Source organism: Triturus cristatus, chromosome 9, assembly GCF_964204655.1.
Source record: "Triturus cristatus chromosome 9, aTriCri1.1, whole genome shotgun sequence".
In the NCBI taxonomy this organism is placed as follows: domain Eukaryota; kingdom Metazoa; phylum Chordata; class Amphibia; order Caudata; family Salamandridae; genus Triturus; species Triturus cristatus.
This window is the reverse complement of record NC_140592.1, coordinates 885,899,104-885,912,010: the sequence shown is the minus strand read 5'-3', so window position 1 is coordinate 885,912,010 and position 12,907 is coordinate 885,899,104. Positions and strand designations below refer to the sequence as shown.

At 45.8% G+C, this 12,907-nt stretch overlaps 1 protein-coding gene across 2 annotated transcripts in view; it reads right to left on the bottom strand.

The window, feature by feature from the left end:
- The window catches only part of SETD3 (SET domain containing 3, actin N3(tau)-histidine methyltransferase), a 452,863-nt gene that overhangs the window by 135,973 nt on the left and 303,983 nt on the right, over positions 1–12,907 (bottom strand). The gene's annotated exons all lie outside the window — the stretch shown is intronic.

Below are 12,907 nucleotides of genomic sequence, written 5' to 3'. Positions count from 1 at the left end.
GGATGTATGTGTGCTGATGAGTGATACAGTACACGAAGGATACAAAGCTGTGCAGCGTATGTAGGCTGTATACCTGCACTAGCTGTTTGAGTGCCTGTGAATGGTACTATACATTGTGGGCTCTAGGTTTCATTCTGAGAGACCCTCACCAGCATTGTGAAACATGAAGAGGTAGAGGAATCTGCCCAGACAGATGTGTGAGCTGCCGCATTCCTATAACCTGGGTGGGACACACACTGATGAGGAGAGCGTTAGGCTTCCACTTTACAATTCAAAGGGTGCTATTTCATTCAGTGAGAGGTCACAAGGAAGGGGACTGGGCACATTTCAGGAAGGAAATAGGGCTGATAAGTAAATCATAAAAAGTAGGGATCGGATATGGGATAAACTTTTAATACATAAATCACTGTGGCTGACATCCAGATATGAACTCTAAACACTCCCATGGACATTGTTGTGGGGCCATCAGCTTTGAAGTCGCTCCTGCTGTGGAAGACTTATAACAATGGGGTGACCCAAAAGCCACTGGGCCTGGGTAGATAATGGTACAAAAACATATGTCCCAGTGGCAATCAAATGAAACAGAAAAATCGATATAGCATATTAATCAATAGAATCTAACCAAAGTCAAACACCACCATTAATTCCTTCCAAACATTGGGTCTACTTTAATTGAATCATAGTATTTGAATAAATCAATACATACAATGGAAAACAAATCCAAAATGGATATATTCTTTAAAAACAGGTGCACAGAGGAGTGAAGTGAGAGGTGTATAGGAAGGATTGTGAAAAAGGACAGTGGTCAATATATATATATACACATCAATCAGATAATTATAAACTATCCCGACAGTGTTACTGTCCAATCATTAAATGTCAAGTCATAACATATTTACAGATAAACATTCTCTGTCATATATGTCTGAGATAAAAATACAGAGGTTTCAACCCGTAAGTGGAACAGCCAATTTCACGCATCTTCATCAGGACAAAGGTGAGGGTGGGGAGGGGTTTGGCACCTACGGACAGTGACACAAGATTATTTGGGTGGTGCGTGCAAAAAAGAGAAAAGATTTTTTATATATACACAAATGTCATGGTGATTTACCAGTAGAGACAGCTCTGTTGCTTCGGGCTGTATTTGAGAAACGCTGGGCTCCTGTAAAAAAAGAGAGAGGAGACAGGATACTAGGACCTGTGTTCCTAGAGCTACTGAGGGGTAACAAATATACATTATATAAATATTCCAACACAACAAACTTACTCAGACTTCTTAAAGCCCAGCATTTCTCAAATACAGCCCTAAGCAATAGAGCTGTCTCCGCCATCACCTTCGTGAACACCCGAGGGGCGCTGGTAAGGCCGAAGGGGAGCACGGCAAACTGAAAATGCTCCTGGCCTACCGTGAACAGCAGGTAACACCGGTGGGCCGGCAGGATGGGGATGTGAAAATATGCATCCTGCAAGTCCATTGCTACCATCCAGTCTCCAGGGTCGAGGGCAGCCAGGACCAGAGTCAGCATTTTGAACTTCTCCTTCCGGAGGGAGCGAATGACGTTCCAGAGGTTCAAGATGGGGCGCAGGCCCCCTTTGTCCTTCTTGGGGACCAGGAAGCAGTGGGAATAACAACCACTCCCTACTTCTGGCCCAGGAACACGCTCGATAGCCCCCTTGGCCAAGAGGGCCATAACTTCCTGGTGGAGAAGCACCAAGTGATCCCCCGACATGCAGTGGCACCGAGGCGGCATGGATGGAGGGGAGGACTGAAAGGGAAGAGAGTAACCCCTGCGGATGATCTGCAATACCCACTTGTCCAATGAGCTATCACGCCTGTGGGGTAGGTGGTGGCGGATCCTGCCACCCACCGGCGTGGGGTGCTCCACAAAGCTCGGATTAGGAAGGTTTGGAAGTAGAAGCAGCGGGGGGCGGAAGTGGACTGACCCCCATGCTGATTCCCAGACCCGCCCCTGCAGAAGCCGCGGCGAGGCTGGTTCTGCACAGGCTTGCTGAAGGAATGTGCCTGGGCACCTCTGCAGTGGCCACGAAAGGAACGAAACCCAGGAGTGGCCGGGCTTTTTGCAGAAAGACCCAAGGACTTGGCCGTGGCCGACGAGTCCTTAAAACGCTCCAGTGCACTGTCGGCCTTATCGCCAAACAGGTGAGTGTCATCAAAGGGCAGGTCCATAAGCGAGCTATGGACATCGGGCGAGAACCCGGTAGATCGCAACCAGGCGTGGCGACGCAGCGCCACAGTCATAGAAATCGCCCTGCCCAACGAGTCAGCGGTGTCCAAACCACACCAAATGGCGACCTTAGCCGCATCCTTACCCTCAGCAAGCAACCGTCTGGGAAAGTACAGCATCAACGTCCTCAGGACACTGAGGCAACACCTGAGCAACCGTATCCCACACTGCGTGGGAATAGCGGCCCAATAAGCAGGCGTTCGTCACCGACCGCAGCCCCAAGCTGGCAGACGAGAACAACTGCTTACCGAACTGCTCCAGCTTCTTAGAGTCTATATCCGGCAGAGCCGTGGGAAAGGCACTCTGCGACGTTGAGGCTTGAATGACCAGAATCTCAGGTGTGGGATGAGTGGTCAGAAACGCGGGGTCACCAGGCGCCGGGCGGTGACGCCTGGCGACATTCTTATCCACAGGGGCCCCCGTGGCCCGCCGCGACCAAGTGCCCAACAGGACGTCATTGAGGGCGTCGTTGAAGGGAAGCAGTGGCTCCGACGAGGTAGACGCCGTCTGGTGCACCTCAGTAAGGAGGTTAGTTTTGAGATTGATCAAATTGAGGACCTCAGCAGCCCGACGGAGCACCATCATATAGGAAGCAGCCTCTTCCATGGTAGGCGGGGGAAGAGGCAAACCCCGGGTCAGAAGAGACATCGAGGTCGCCGGCGTCCTCCAGATCGTTCACCCAGTCCTGCTCGGAGTCACATCGACGTGCAAGAGGGTCCTCGGACCCCTCCCAGTCATCCTCCACCTCTGTCGCAGGAGGAACCGGTCGCGGCGGCAGAGCCAGAGAGGGGACAAACAGCGTTGGAAACGGCGCCGGCCAGGGCCGGGCCAGCGCCGCCTCCCAATGCGGATCCCAGGTAGCAACAAAATGGTCCTGGATTTGGGGCAAGTGGGGGACAATGGCACCCGCTGCGGCACCAGAGGCGGAGCCGAGGGCGGCGCTGGGGCCGGAGCCAGCAGCACCGGACCTCGTGGCGCCGGGGCCAGAGCCAACGGGAGAGGATCCTGTGGCGCCGAGGCTGGATCCGCCGGCGGGCCAACAGGATCTGGACACAGGACCGTGGGCCCGAAGGCGCGTCGGCGGGAGCCCGAGGCCTAAAAAGGCGGTCCATGGTGGCAAGAACCTCTTGTACCTGCTCGGAAGTCGCCGACGGACCCGGGTAAGGTGGGTAGGCCGCGAGACTCCCAGGCTCCAAAGGAGCTGCAGGGGCAGAGCCCCTGTTCCCCTCGTCCGCATCCGAGGACCGCTTCTTCGACTTCTTTTTATGTCATCGCTTACCGGAATCCGATGGCGAAGACTTGGAACCCGAGGAGCGACGACTGTGGCCCCGCGAGCGTCCCCAGGAACAGTCCCTGGACCTGGAGCGGCGTTGGAATGAGTGCCGGACCTCCAGCAGCTTCCAGAGCCGCTCCCTCAAGGCCTTCGGGGCCATGGCTCAACAGTCCCGGCAGGACCAAGTGTCATGGTCAGTCTCCAGGCAGTAGAGGCAAATACCATGGGGGGTTCGCCACGGACATGTTGCGACGGCAGGCCCCACAAGACAAAGTCAAGCATCCCTACGTGCTCCAGGAGAAAAAAGGGACAAAAAAGTCTCAATAGGGTAGTGAAAAAGAGACTAAGGTACATGCTCTATCCGGATCTGCGCTTGCTGGCGTGGAAAAAGAAAGAACTGATGTCAGCGCACATGGGTGGCGCCTAAGTAGTCTCCGTGAATTCATCTCGGCGCTTACGACGCCAGTGACTGACACGCAAGGGTACTGCTACGAAAAGACTTTCCGGATACAGTCTGACGCCTGGGGATATTCTAAGGTAAGGAATCTATCACTAACGTGTCTCTTTCAGATGGAAAGGGGAGATTCTCCCTTTTTCAATGATGTTTCTGTCCAGTGGATCCCACAGGAGAGTGATCTCCAAGTAGGGATCAACCCACTAGACATCAGGGATTGGGGGGGGTGGAGCAGCCCCTAGGGCAAGGGCTTGTGTCTTCCGCCTCCTTAAACATTTCAATCTTTCTGCACCCCAGGGGCTAGCAGGGGGTAATTACCTTTTATCTGTCGCCCCAAACTAGACACTGGGAATATTATTAATAAAAATATAGGGGTGTGGGCTGCCAATGGGCATGGCCATGCCCCCACCCCAAAACAATTGCTGGCCGTCTTTCTACCCCTCCCTGTTGATTAGCCCCAGTTTCCCCCCCACCCCCCTCCCCCACCACCCCCTGGAGTAGAAAGCTCACTGGACACCAGGAAAATTAAATTATATATAAACAAGGATTGGTCATATTCAGTGGCCAGACATGTCCATGATCCTCGTAACAATGATCCTGGATGTTTAACTATTTTGTAATTGATGCAGTCCCAAGACTGCTTAAGGGTGGCAATCAGGAACTATTACTACGACAGTTAGAAAGTAGGTATGTTGTCAATATGGACACTAAATTTCCTAACGGTTTGTATACGGAAGAGGAGTTGCATTCTTTTTTGTAATAAGGGTTATAGTATGAATATCCCTGAGCTAGCTAAAAATCTATAATGTCCACAATCAAATTGGAAAGTCGGGAAATTGGTGACTTTGAGATCACTTTATTAATAGGCGGAATATTACATGAACTTTAGGATGGCGGCAGCATAGGTGGTTTTGATTATTCCTTAAGGTGAAATGAAAGAAAAGAAGCTGGGCTGATTATTATGTACGTTTTGGATAATTAGCACTCAGCATGATCTCAGGTTGTTTTTTCTGTGCTATGATAATAAATGATTAGGCCCTCCGGGGTTCAATTGGGTTAATAGGTCAATGAGCATATATCTATGAAAAAGCGCACAGGGTCAAGACTGATTTGCATATGGCTGGGTCCAAACTGGAATGGCATGGTGAGCAAAAAAACGATGGATTTAGGCCCAGATCTCTGTACTGGGGTAAATGTATGACATTGTTATGCATTCTGTCCATCAATAGTTCTTTTTGCATTTATTACCCCGAGTGGGACGGGTATGCTCAGACGTGAGTCCCGTGCTCTCCATGCCACTGGAATCAAGCTATCCTTGCTGATGAGGCAGAAAATTTTAACCATTTTCGGAAAGAAGCGAAATATTGATTCAGAGTCTTTGTAGACTACACGTCATGACATTATTATGCATTGATGCCGTCATGGGGTATAGATTTGATGTTATGCGAGTCATGATTTAACCATATAAGAGCTGTCATATCTTAATTTGGAAATTTCATTTTCCATTGAATTGTATTATGGAGAAATTGATTGATTATGTTATGTCACATTTTCCCAATGTTGATAATGCAAAAGAGGAAAGACTATGAAATTCAGTCTTTCGTTGTTGTACTAGATCATGTGGACGCTATATGAGAGCAAATATGATGGCGCTGCATGTATGTGAGCAAGGTCACTGGGGCACCAAAACGCGTAATGGTGGATTGCTGTGCTGAATAAATTCAGGAGATGAATATCTCATTATCTAGATCTGTAACTCTATATCTGTGTGTGTGTGTATATATATATATATATATATATATATATATATATATATATATATATATATATATATATATATATAAATAATTCACTTAAAAAACCATAGGTTTCACACATGTTATAGTTCGCTAGACATTTCCCTCGTAAAAAACCAATGAAATTCCCCCGTTATAGTTAGTGCAGGCAACTATAACTCACGCGGATGACGTCAGATATTACATCACTGATTACATATGTGTCTTTCTGAAAAATAAATATTTGTAATATATGTATAGCTAAAGATTAATGGAAGAAGACATGGGTAAATAGGTGTCTAAATACAGTGATGTAATATCTGACGTCATCAGCAGAGGATTGCGGTCGCCTGAGTTATAGTTGCCTGCACTAACTATAACGGGGGAATTTCATTGGTTTTTTACGAGGGAAATGTCCAGCTAACTATAACATGTGTGAAACCTATGGTTTTTTAAGTGAATTTGCAAGGTTTTTTAAATGCTAATTCCTAACTATAACGTGTGTGAAACCTATGGTTCTTTAAGTGAATTTGTACGGTTTTTTAAATGCTAAGTTATGTATTTATTAATATTTTTTATTTTTCAGGTTTTTCACCGTGCGCGACCGCCAATAGATAATATATTATCTACTGGCGGTCGTCGGTAGATAGTTATAGTTAGGACCGTGTTTCCATAGGAAATCTGAAAATTCTATTTTGAATAACTTTGGTGCCGGTTGACGAATCCTCGCGAATTTTTCAAAATAGGTGGGGCGCTCCGCTCCGCTCCTACCCTGAAAGTCTCGGGGTGATTAGTCAAGCGGGGGCCGAGAAAAAAGGGGGGGTCCCAAAACGCGTTTTCCCCATGCATTTTTCCATAGGGACCTTTAGTCCAAGGTACAGCCCGAACGGCTGAACAGAATTACTTGAAATGTGGCAGAGAGGTAGTCCTCAGGTCAGGGATGTGCCTTTTGAATATCTGGAGTCAATCTGTTCAGTAGTTCCTGAGAAAATTTCAGTTAAAAGTACATATATATCTATAAGCGCGCACGGTGACGTGCGCGAGCGCACTTCTGATTGGTTGTTAGATGTCAGTAAACATTCGAATCAGTCGGAATTAGGAAGTGTCGTCCGCCATTTTGTCTCTCGCAGTCTGAGGCAGTGAAAAACAAAGGTGGAGAACGTGAAAAGGGGGCAGGGTGGACAGTTCCTGACCCCCTAGCCTTTGTCAGGGGGTCCCAGAAGGACCCCCAAGGATGAAAAAAACATTTTTTTTTTTACGAAAAAGCGCGGGGTGCGTGCACCGTGCGCGCCCGGCACGCACAACGCATCGTGGGTGCTCAGTGCGCGATGGGCACCGAGTGCCCACAGCGCGCGCACGGTGCGCGCACGGTGAAAAACCTGAAAAAAAAATATATTAATAAATACATAACTTAGCATTTAAAAAACGTACAAATTCACTTAAAAAACCATAGGTTTAACACACGTTATAGTTAGGAATTAGCATTTAAAAAACCTTGCAAATTCACTTAAAAAAACCATAGGTTTCACACATGTTATAGTTAGCTGGACATTTCCCTCGTAAAAAACCAATGAAATTCTCCCGTTATAGTTAGTGCAGGCAACTATAACTCACGCAACCGCAATCCTCTGCTGAAGACGTCAGATATTACATCACTGTATTTCGACACCTATTTACCCATGTCTTCTTCCATTAATCTTTAGCTATACATATATTACAAATATTTATTTTTCAGAAAGACACATATGTAATCAGTGATGTAATATCTGACGTATAACGTGTGAAACCTATGGTTTTTTAAGTGATATATATATATATATATACACACACATACACACACACACACACACACACACACACACACACACACACACACACACATATATATATATATACCCACCCACCCACCCACCCAGGGCATGGCCATGCAACCACCCTAGCAACAAGGTAGACCCTTTGTGTTGAGTACCCCCAATCTACCCCAAGGGGGAGAGAAATCCCATTGCACACCAGGGTAAGTTTAAACCAAAAAAAGAAAAAAAAGATAGGGGTGGGGGCTGCCCACCCAGGCCATGTCCCTGGCCCCACCCCTCAAAAGGCACAGACAGTATTCTGCCCTCCTCAGGGGGCAGAAAGCACACTAGACATCATGGGGAAAAACCTGTGGTGGGGGTTGCTCCATGGGCATGGCATTGCCCCCAACCCAAAAGGGCTCAACAGTCTTTCTGCCCCTCTGGGAGGTAGATGAGGACACTTACCCCTAGTCCACTAGACACCAGGGATTGTATTTAATACAGTATTTGTTTTGGGAGGGAGCGGCCCCCTGTGCAAGGGCTTGTGCTCTCTCCCAAACCAGGGACCAAAGACATTCTGCCCCCCCCCCACCACATATGGGGAGGAAATGGCTATTCACCCCCAATTTGACTGGTGCATAAACCTCACTAGACACCAGGTTTATTCAAAATGGCACCAAAACAAACAAAAGGAGGAGGCGACCAACCCTGGCATCAAGCCATAGGGCAATATAGTGTCTTTCTGCCCCTCCCCTGGGCGGGGGGGGGCGGAGGGGCGAGGCATTCAGGGGGAGAGTTTGTTCCAATTGGGGAGGTTGTCCCAAATCTGGTATGCAGGGGGGAGGCGTAGGGGAAGGTTGGTAGAGAGCCCACTAGACACCATACATTTTCATTTAGGGCCTAAAGAAAGTAATGCAGGGGTTGCACTCTGTGCCATTAGGCCACTCTCAACAACCTAACGGGGGCCAACCAGTAGTTTGGCCTCCCCATTATAAAATAATGGGGTGGGTCTGGCTCATTCAGTCCCTCCCATCACCCATAAAGCCTCAACAGTCTTTATGCCCTCCTGCTGGACTATAACAACCCATACCAAAGGCAAGCGAGAAGACATTTTATTCTTTTGGGTGTTAGTTCACAATATCATCCCACTTACCATGGTGAATGGTTGCACTTTTTGCGCTTGGATAGACCACCACTAGGAGAAAACTAGCAGACACAGACATTCAGGAAATCTAGACATCAAGAGGAGTCCAGGGTGGTATGCCTTGTGTGGATCCCATGACGTTTTCTTGCCAACAATGCTCTGCATACCTGAAACTTTGCCGAAAATCATACATTTCCCTTGCATTTCTGTGACAAACTTCCAGAATAGGGAGGAATCCACGAAATCTCTACCACAGAGCGTTACCCCACTTGTACCAATACAAATGCCACCCCAATTATGTGGCTGGGCCAAGTGACAAGTTTCTGAAGCCTAGACAACACAGGCCTTTACTGGCTGACATATGCTAGATATGGTGTGTGGTACAGCCCTTAGCTACTGGTGTAAAATTGACAAAGGCAAATATTCCGATGTCTCTCCAATCAACGGAGACTCTTAGGGTAATACCCCTCAGATAGCATGACTGTAAGAGACTAATAGCTACCAAAGGTATTCAGACCAATAGCATTGCACCCTTAAAGCATGATCCATGTTTAAGACAGCCAGCATGGTCCTCCCTAACGTATAGCAGCCACAAACCATAAATGGTGATCCCATAACCCTAGGGCACCTACACACAACTGCTGTAAGATACCTGTAGCCAGCCCAAGCTAGCTTTTGGTACAAACATGTGTTTATTTTGCTGCCTATGACAAGTGGACTTGAATATGTTCTCTCTCTCTCTCAGGGAAGGGAGAATGGAACATTTTGAAAAGTAGCCAGGCCTCACAGGCCAGCTCCCAGTGAAGACCGGAGGGGGAGGGGGGGGGGGGGGGCACTGGTAGTGATTGAGGAAAGGCAATAGAGGTAATGTGTCAGTGTTGAGCACTAACAAGGTCTGAAAGAATAACTGGCAGACAGTGGCCTTAAGCCAGGACTGTGGTGGGGTTGTGGAGATTAGGAAGGGCACTAGGGTATTTGAGAGGGAAGCAGATTTAGGCTGGGAAGAGCACTGAAGGAAGCTGGGATGGCCAGTGGTGTTGGAGGGCAACAGGCACTGATGAAAAACAGGAGGGAGACTGGTGGAGATCTCTGGGTTCACAAGCAGAGGATGAGGTAAGGCCACTGATGTAGGCTGGAAAATGAGACTAGAGTGGCACTAGTGGAGGTGGGGCACTCAAGGCGGTAGTGGAGGTTTAAAGGAGCAGTACTAGTAGCCATGGCAGGACACTGGATTGGTACTGAACGGATACAGGTAGGACCCTGGTGGAATTCCAAAGGGCATTCAATGGAGTAGGGATGTGCACCAACTTCTTCCTCTCTTATTCATGAAATAATCCAGAAAAACAGAGTTGAAGATTTGTATTTTAATTTGAAGGTAGGTGGTGACCTGGGCAACATTAAAACTGAAACAAATCATAAAGTTGGCTTCTAACTGAAAATGTTCTCATTCATTGTTGACTTTGCGCATGTGGTATTGCGGATTGAAGAACGAGTCAGGGGTAAATGATCTGATGCACAAGTGGATGGATGAGTGACCAAGTAAAGGATAAATTAGTGAGTGCAAGGATTGACATATCCATTTATCCATCAACAGACTAACTTTGCATTCACCCACTCACCTACCCACAGTATCACATACACATATGAAAACAAATTTAACAGTCAATGAAAAGGCAACTTTGAGCTAAATCCAGATCAGCTGGCTTTGGCAATAGTTATTTCAAATTCATTTTATGGTTTTCAGCTCATCTTATTTCAGTTAATGATATCTACTCAACAACACATACTCAAGTCAGATAAATCGGTTATCCAACTCATTATAATACACATAAGGATAAATCACTTTATCACTGTACACTAGAACTGGAGTAGTTCTAATATTTTATTGAGAAGGTAGAGAGTTCTCAACATAGTCAAGGAGGGGAAATACAGTTTTCCTAACCACATTTAAACAAAATTTGAGGCGAGGAAACGTTGTCACAAAAGAGAACAAAAGGTACTTGCTAACCATCTCGAAACAGATTCGCTTGATTTAGCTGTCTAACGACAATACTAGTACTAACCAGCAGGAATAGTACTCTATATGATTAGTGTTCTTCATGAATCCCCCACTGCTTAGACCTAGTGACCACCAGTAGCAGAGTTCTGGAAAACTTTTAATCTGTTAAGGCAGCACCACAAATTTACAAATGTCTACCAGAAATACGGATGAACTCACTGATTCACTGAATAGTAAAACTCATACGGTTTTCAGGATAACAACAATGACTATATGCAAAGAATATTACCATCTACTGAATTTCAGTATGAACTATTTGCTTTTACGTCCTCACTTGGAAAATTCGAATGTATTTCCCTAGTCAGCAGGTCAAGAACTCAAGCACAACGCAGCAGTGGGCTTAGAAAATCATGCGGCACGGTACCTGCACACCTCTTCTTCATGCTTTGCCATCCATAGATTTATATACTATGGCGCCTGAATGACTGGAGGCGGGCTTCAGATGATCCAGAGACGAGCTAATTAACTAAAGAACTAACATTACTTGGTCAGTAGCTGTCTTCAATAACATCCAATCAATCGAACCATACTTACAAGAAAGCAGAAGGCAAAAAACCTATCAAATTCAGTCAAATTAGATGATTAATTTTGCTAGCTCTAAGTACTCTAAAAAAGTACTAGTTAGTCCATAGCATGGAAGTTAATTTATTGCAGTCAAACTCTTACAAACCTAGAATATGTTCCACTAAACCTATGAACTACTGAATGGTTCCAAGGCTGTCCCTAGAATGGAAAGTTGCGTGATGACCAGATTAACTCCATAAAATATAAGGTATTTTCTAGAGCGTGGAATAAAATGAAGTCAATGTGAAATACTGCTCAAAAGCAGCCCCGGGTGAAATCTCCATTACTCTGGCATTATCGTGTGTAATTACACAAATACTGCGCTATTAAGGTTATTTTGTGAAATTAAACCATTCTCACAGAATTGTTTTAGCACAGGAACAACCTGAACAACTACAACTAGCAGCTGCTGTTCGTGATACTGGACTTGTTTGCGCAGCATATTTTAGTGCAAAATGACTTCTCATGTCCAAAAAATAGATTAGAGGACGCATTTCGTGCTAAAACACATCACTAAATGTCAGTTATATATTTCACACACTTTTGTGTAATTGCTCAAAAGCGAATTCCGCAAATTCCGCACAACCCTGAAAGGCCTTGTTCCAATACGGTGAAAATTCTCCATGCTTCATCACTGCCAATATTTTGGAGGAGGGCATTTGAAAACTTAAAACATCCAACAATAGGTTTGTGATCCATATAAAAGGCAGTGAAAATAAAATTCTAGCTTCACACTTGGGCCAGAAATCTAAAGAACTTCAAGACACTATACAAGAAAGGGCATGAAAAAAGACACGAGCATGCAACACACCTCATTTTCAGAGAAAAGCTTTATTTACCAACCCTTTAAGTGTCTTAAACCACGTGCCACATCTTCTGTTGCTCCAATTTGTTAATACGTCGCGGGTGAAATGGCTATGGATTGTAATTCATCATCTGGTGCCTCGTCCTGGAGTAATTAAGTCTTTCTCCTCAACCTATCTTTCAAACTGCTCTTCACTTCAGAAAAGTGAATAACCAGCAGTAGTAAAATTTGATTGTGTATGGTTAATTAAAACCTTTACGAAAGAATAAAATTCAAAAGATCTTATTTCATTTAAATAAATAATTAAGAAAACATTTGGAGAAATAAAGTCCAACTTTCATTGTCTATCTTCAAAGTCATTTATTCCAATAAGGCTTTAGGTTTTGCCCAATAGGTCACCTCTTTTTCGTTTTTCAGCAGAAGGAGACTCACTTTCTGAAAAAATCTGGTGGCCCTGCAAGCTGTCTGCAGCTGTTGGCTGTTCAGTACTAACAGTACTGCCGACCGACATGTTCTAATTTGGAAAAGGCGGAATATCTGTAAGAGATAATACTGTCTCAATTTACTCAAAAGGGGACAAATGCACAGGACATGAATCAAGGTTTCTTCGCAGAGACCACAAAGCCTGCACAGTGCTGTTGGCCATGTTTGCTGCCATGCCGGGGTCTGATCTTTTGTGGTGTAGGTCCCCAGCCGTAGTCGTAGTAACATTTGTCGCGTGAATGATGTTATGTAATTGACTAGATACGGTTGCGGGGCGCATCTCTCATACGAGGCCAATACCATCCAGCCTT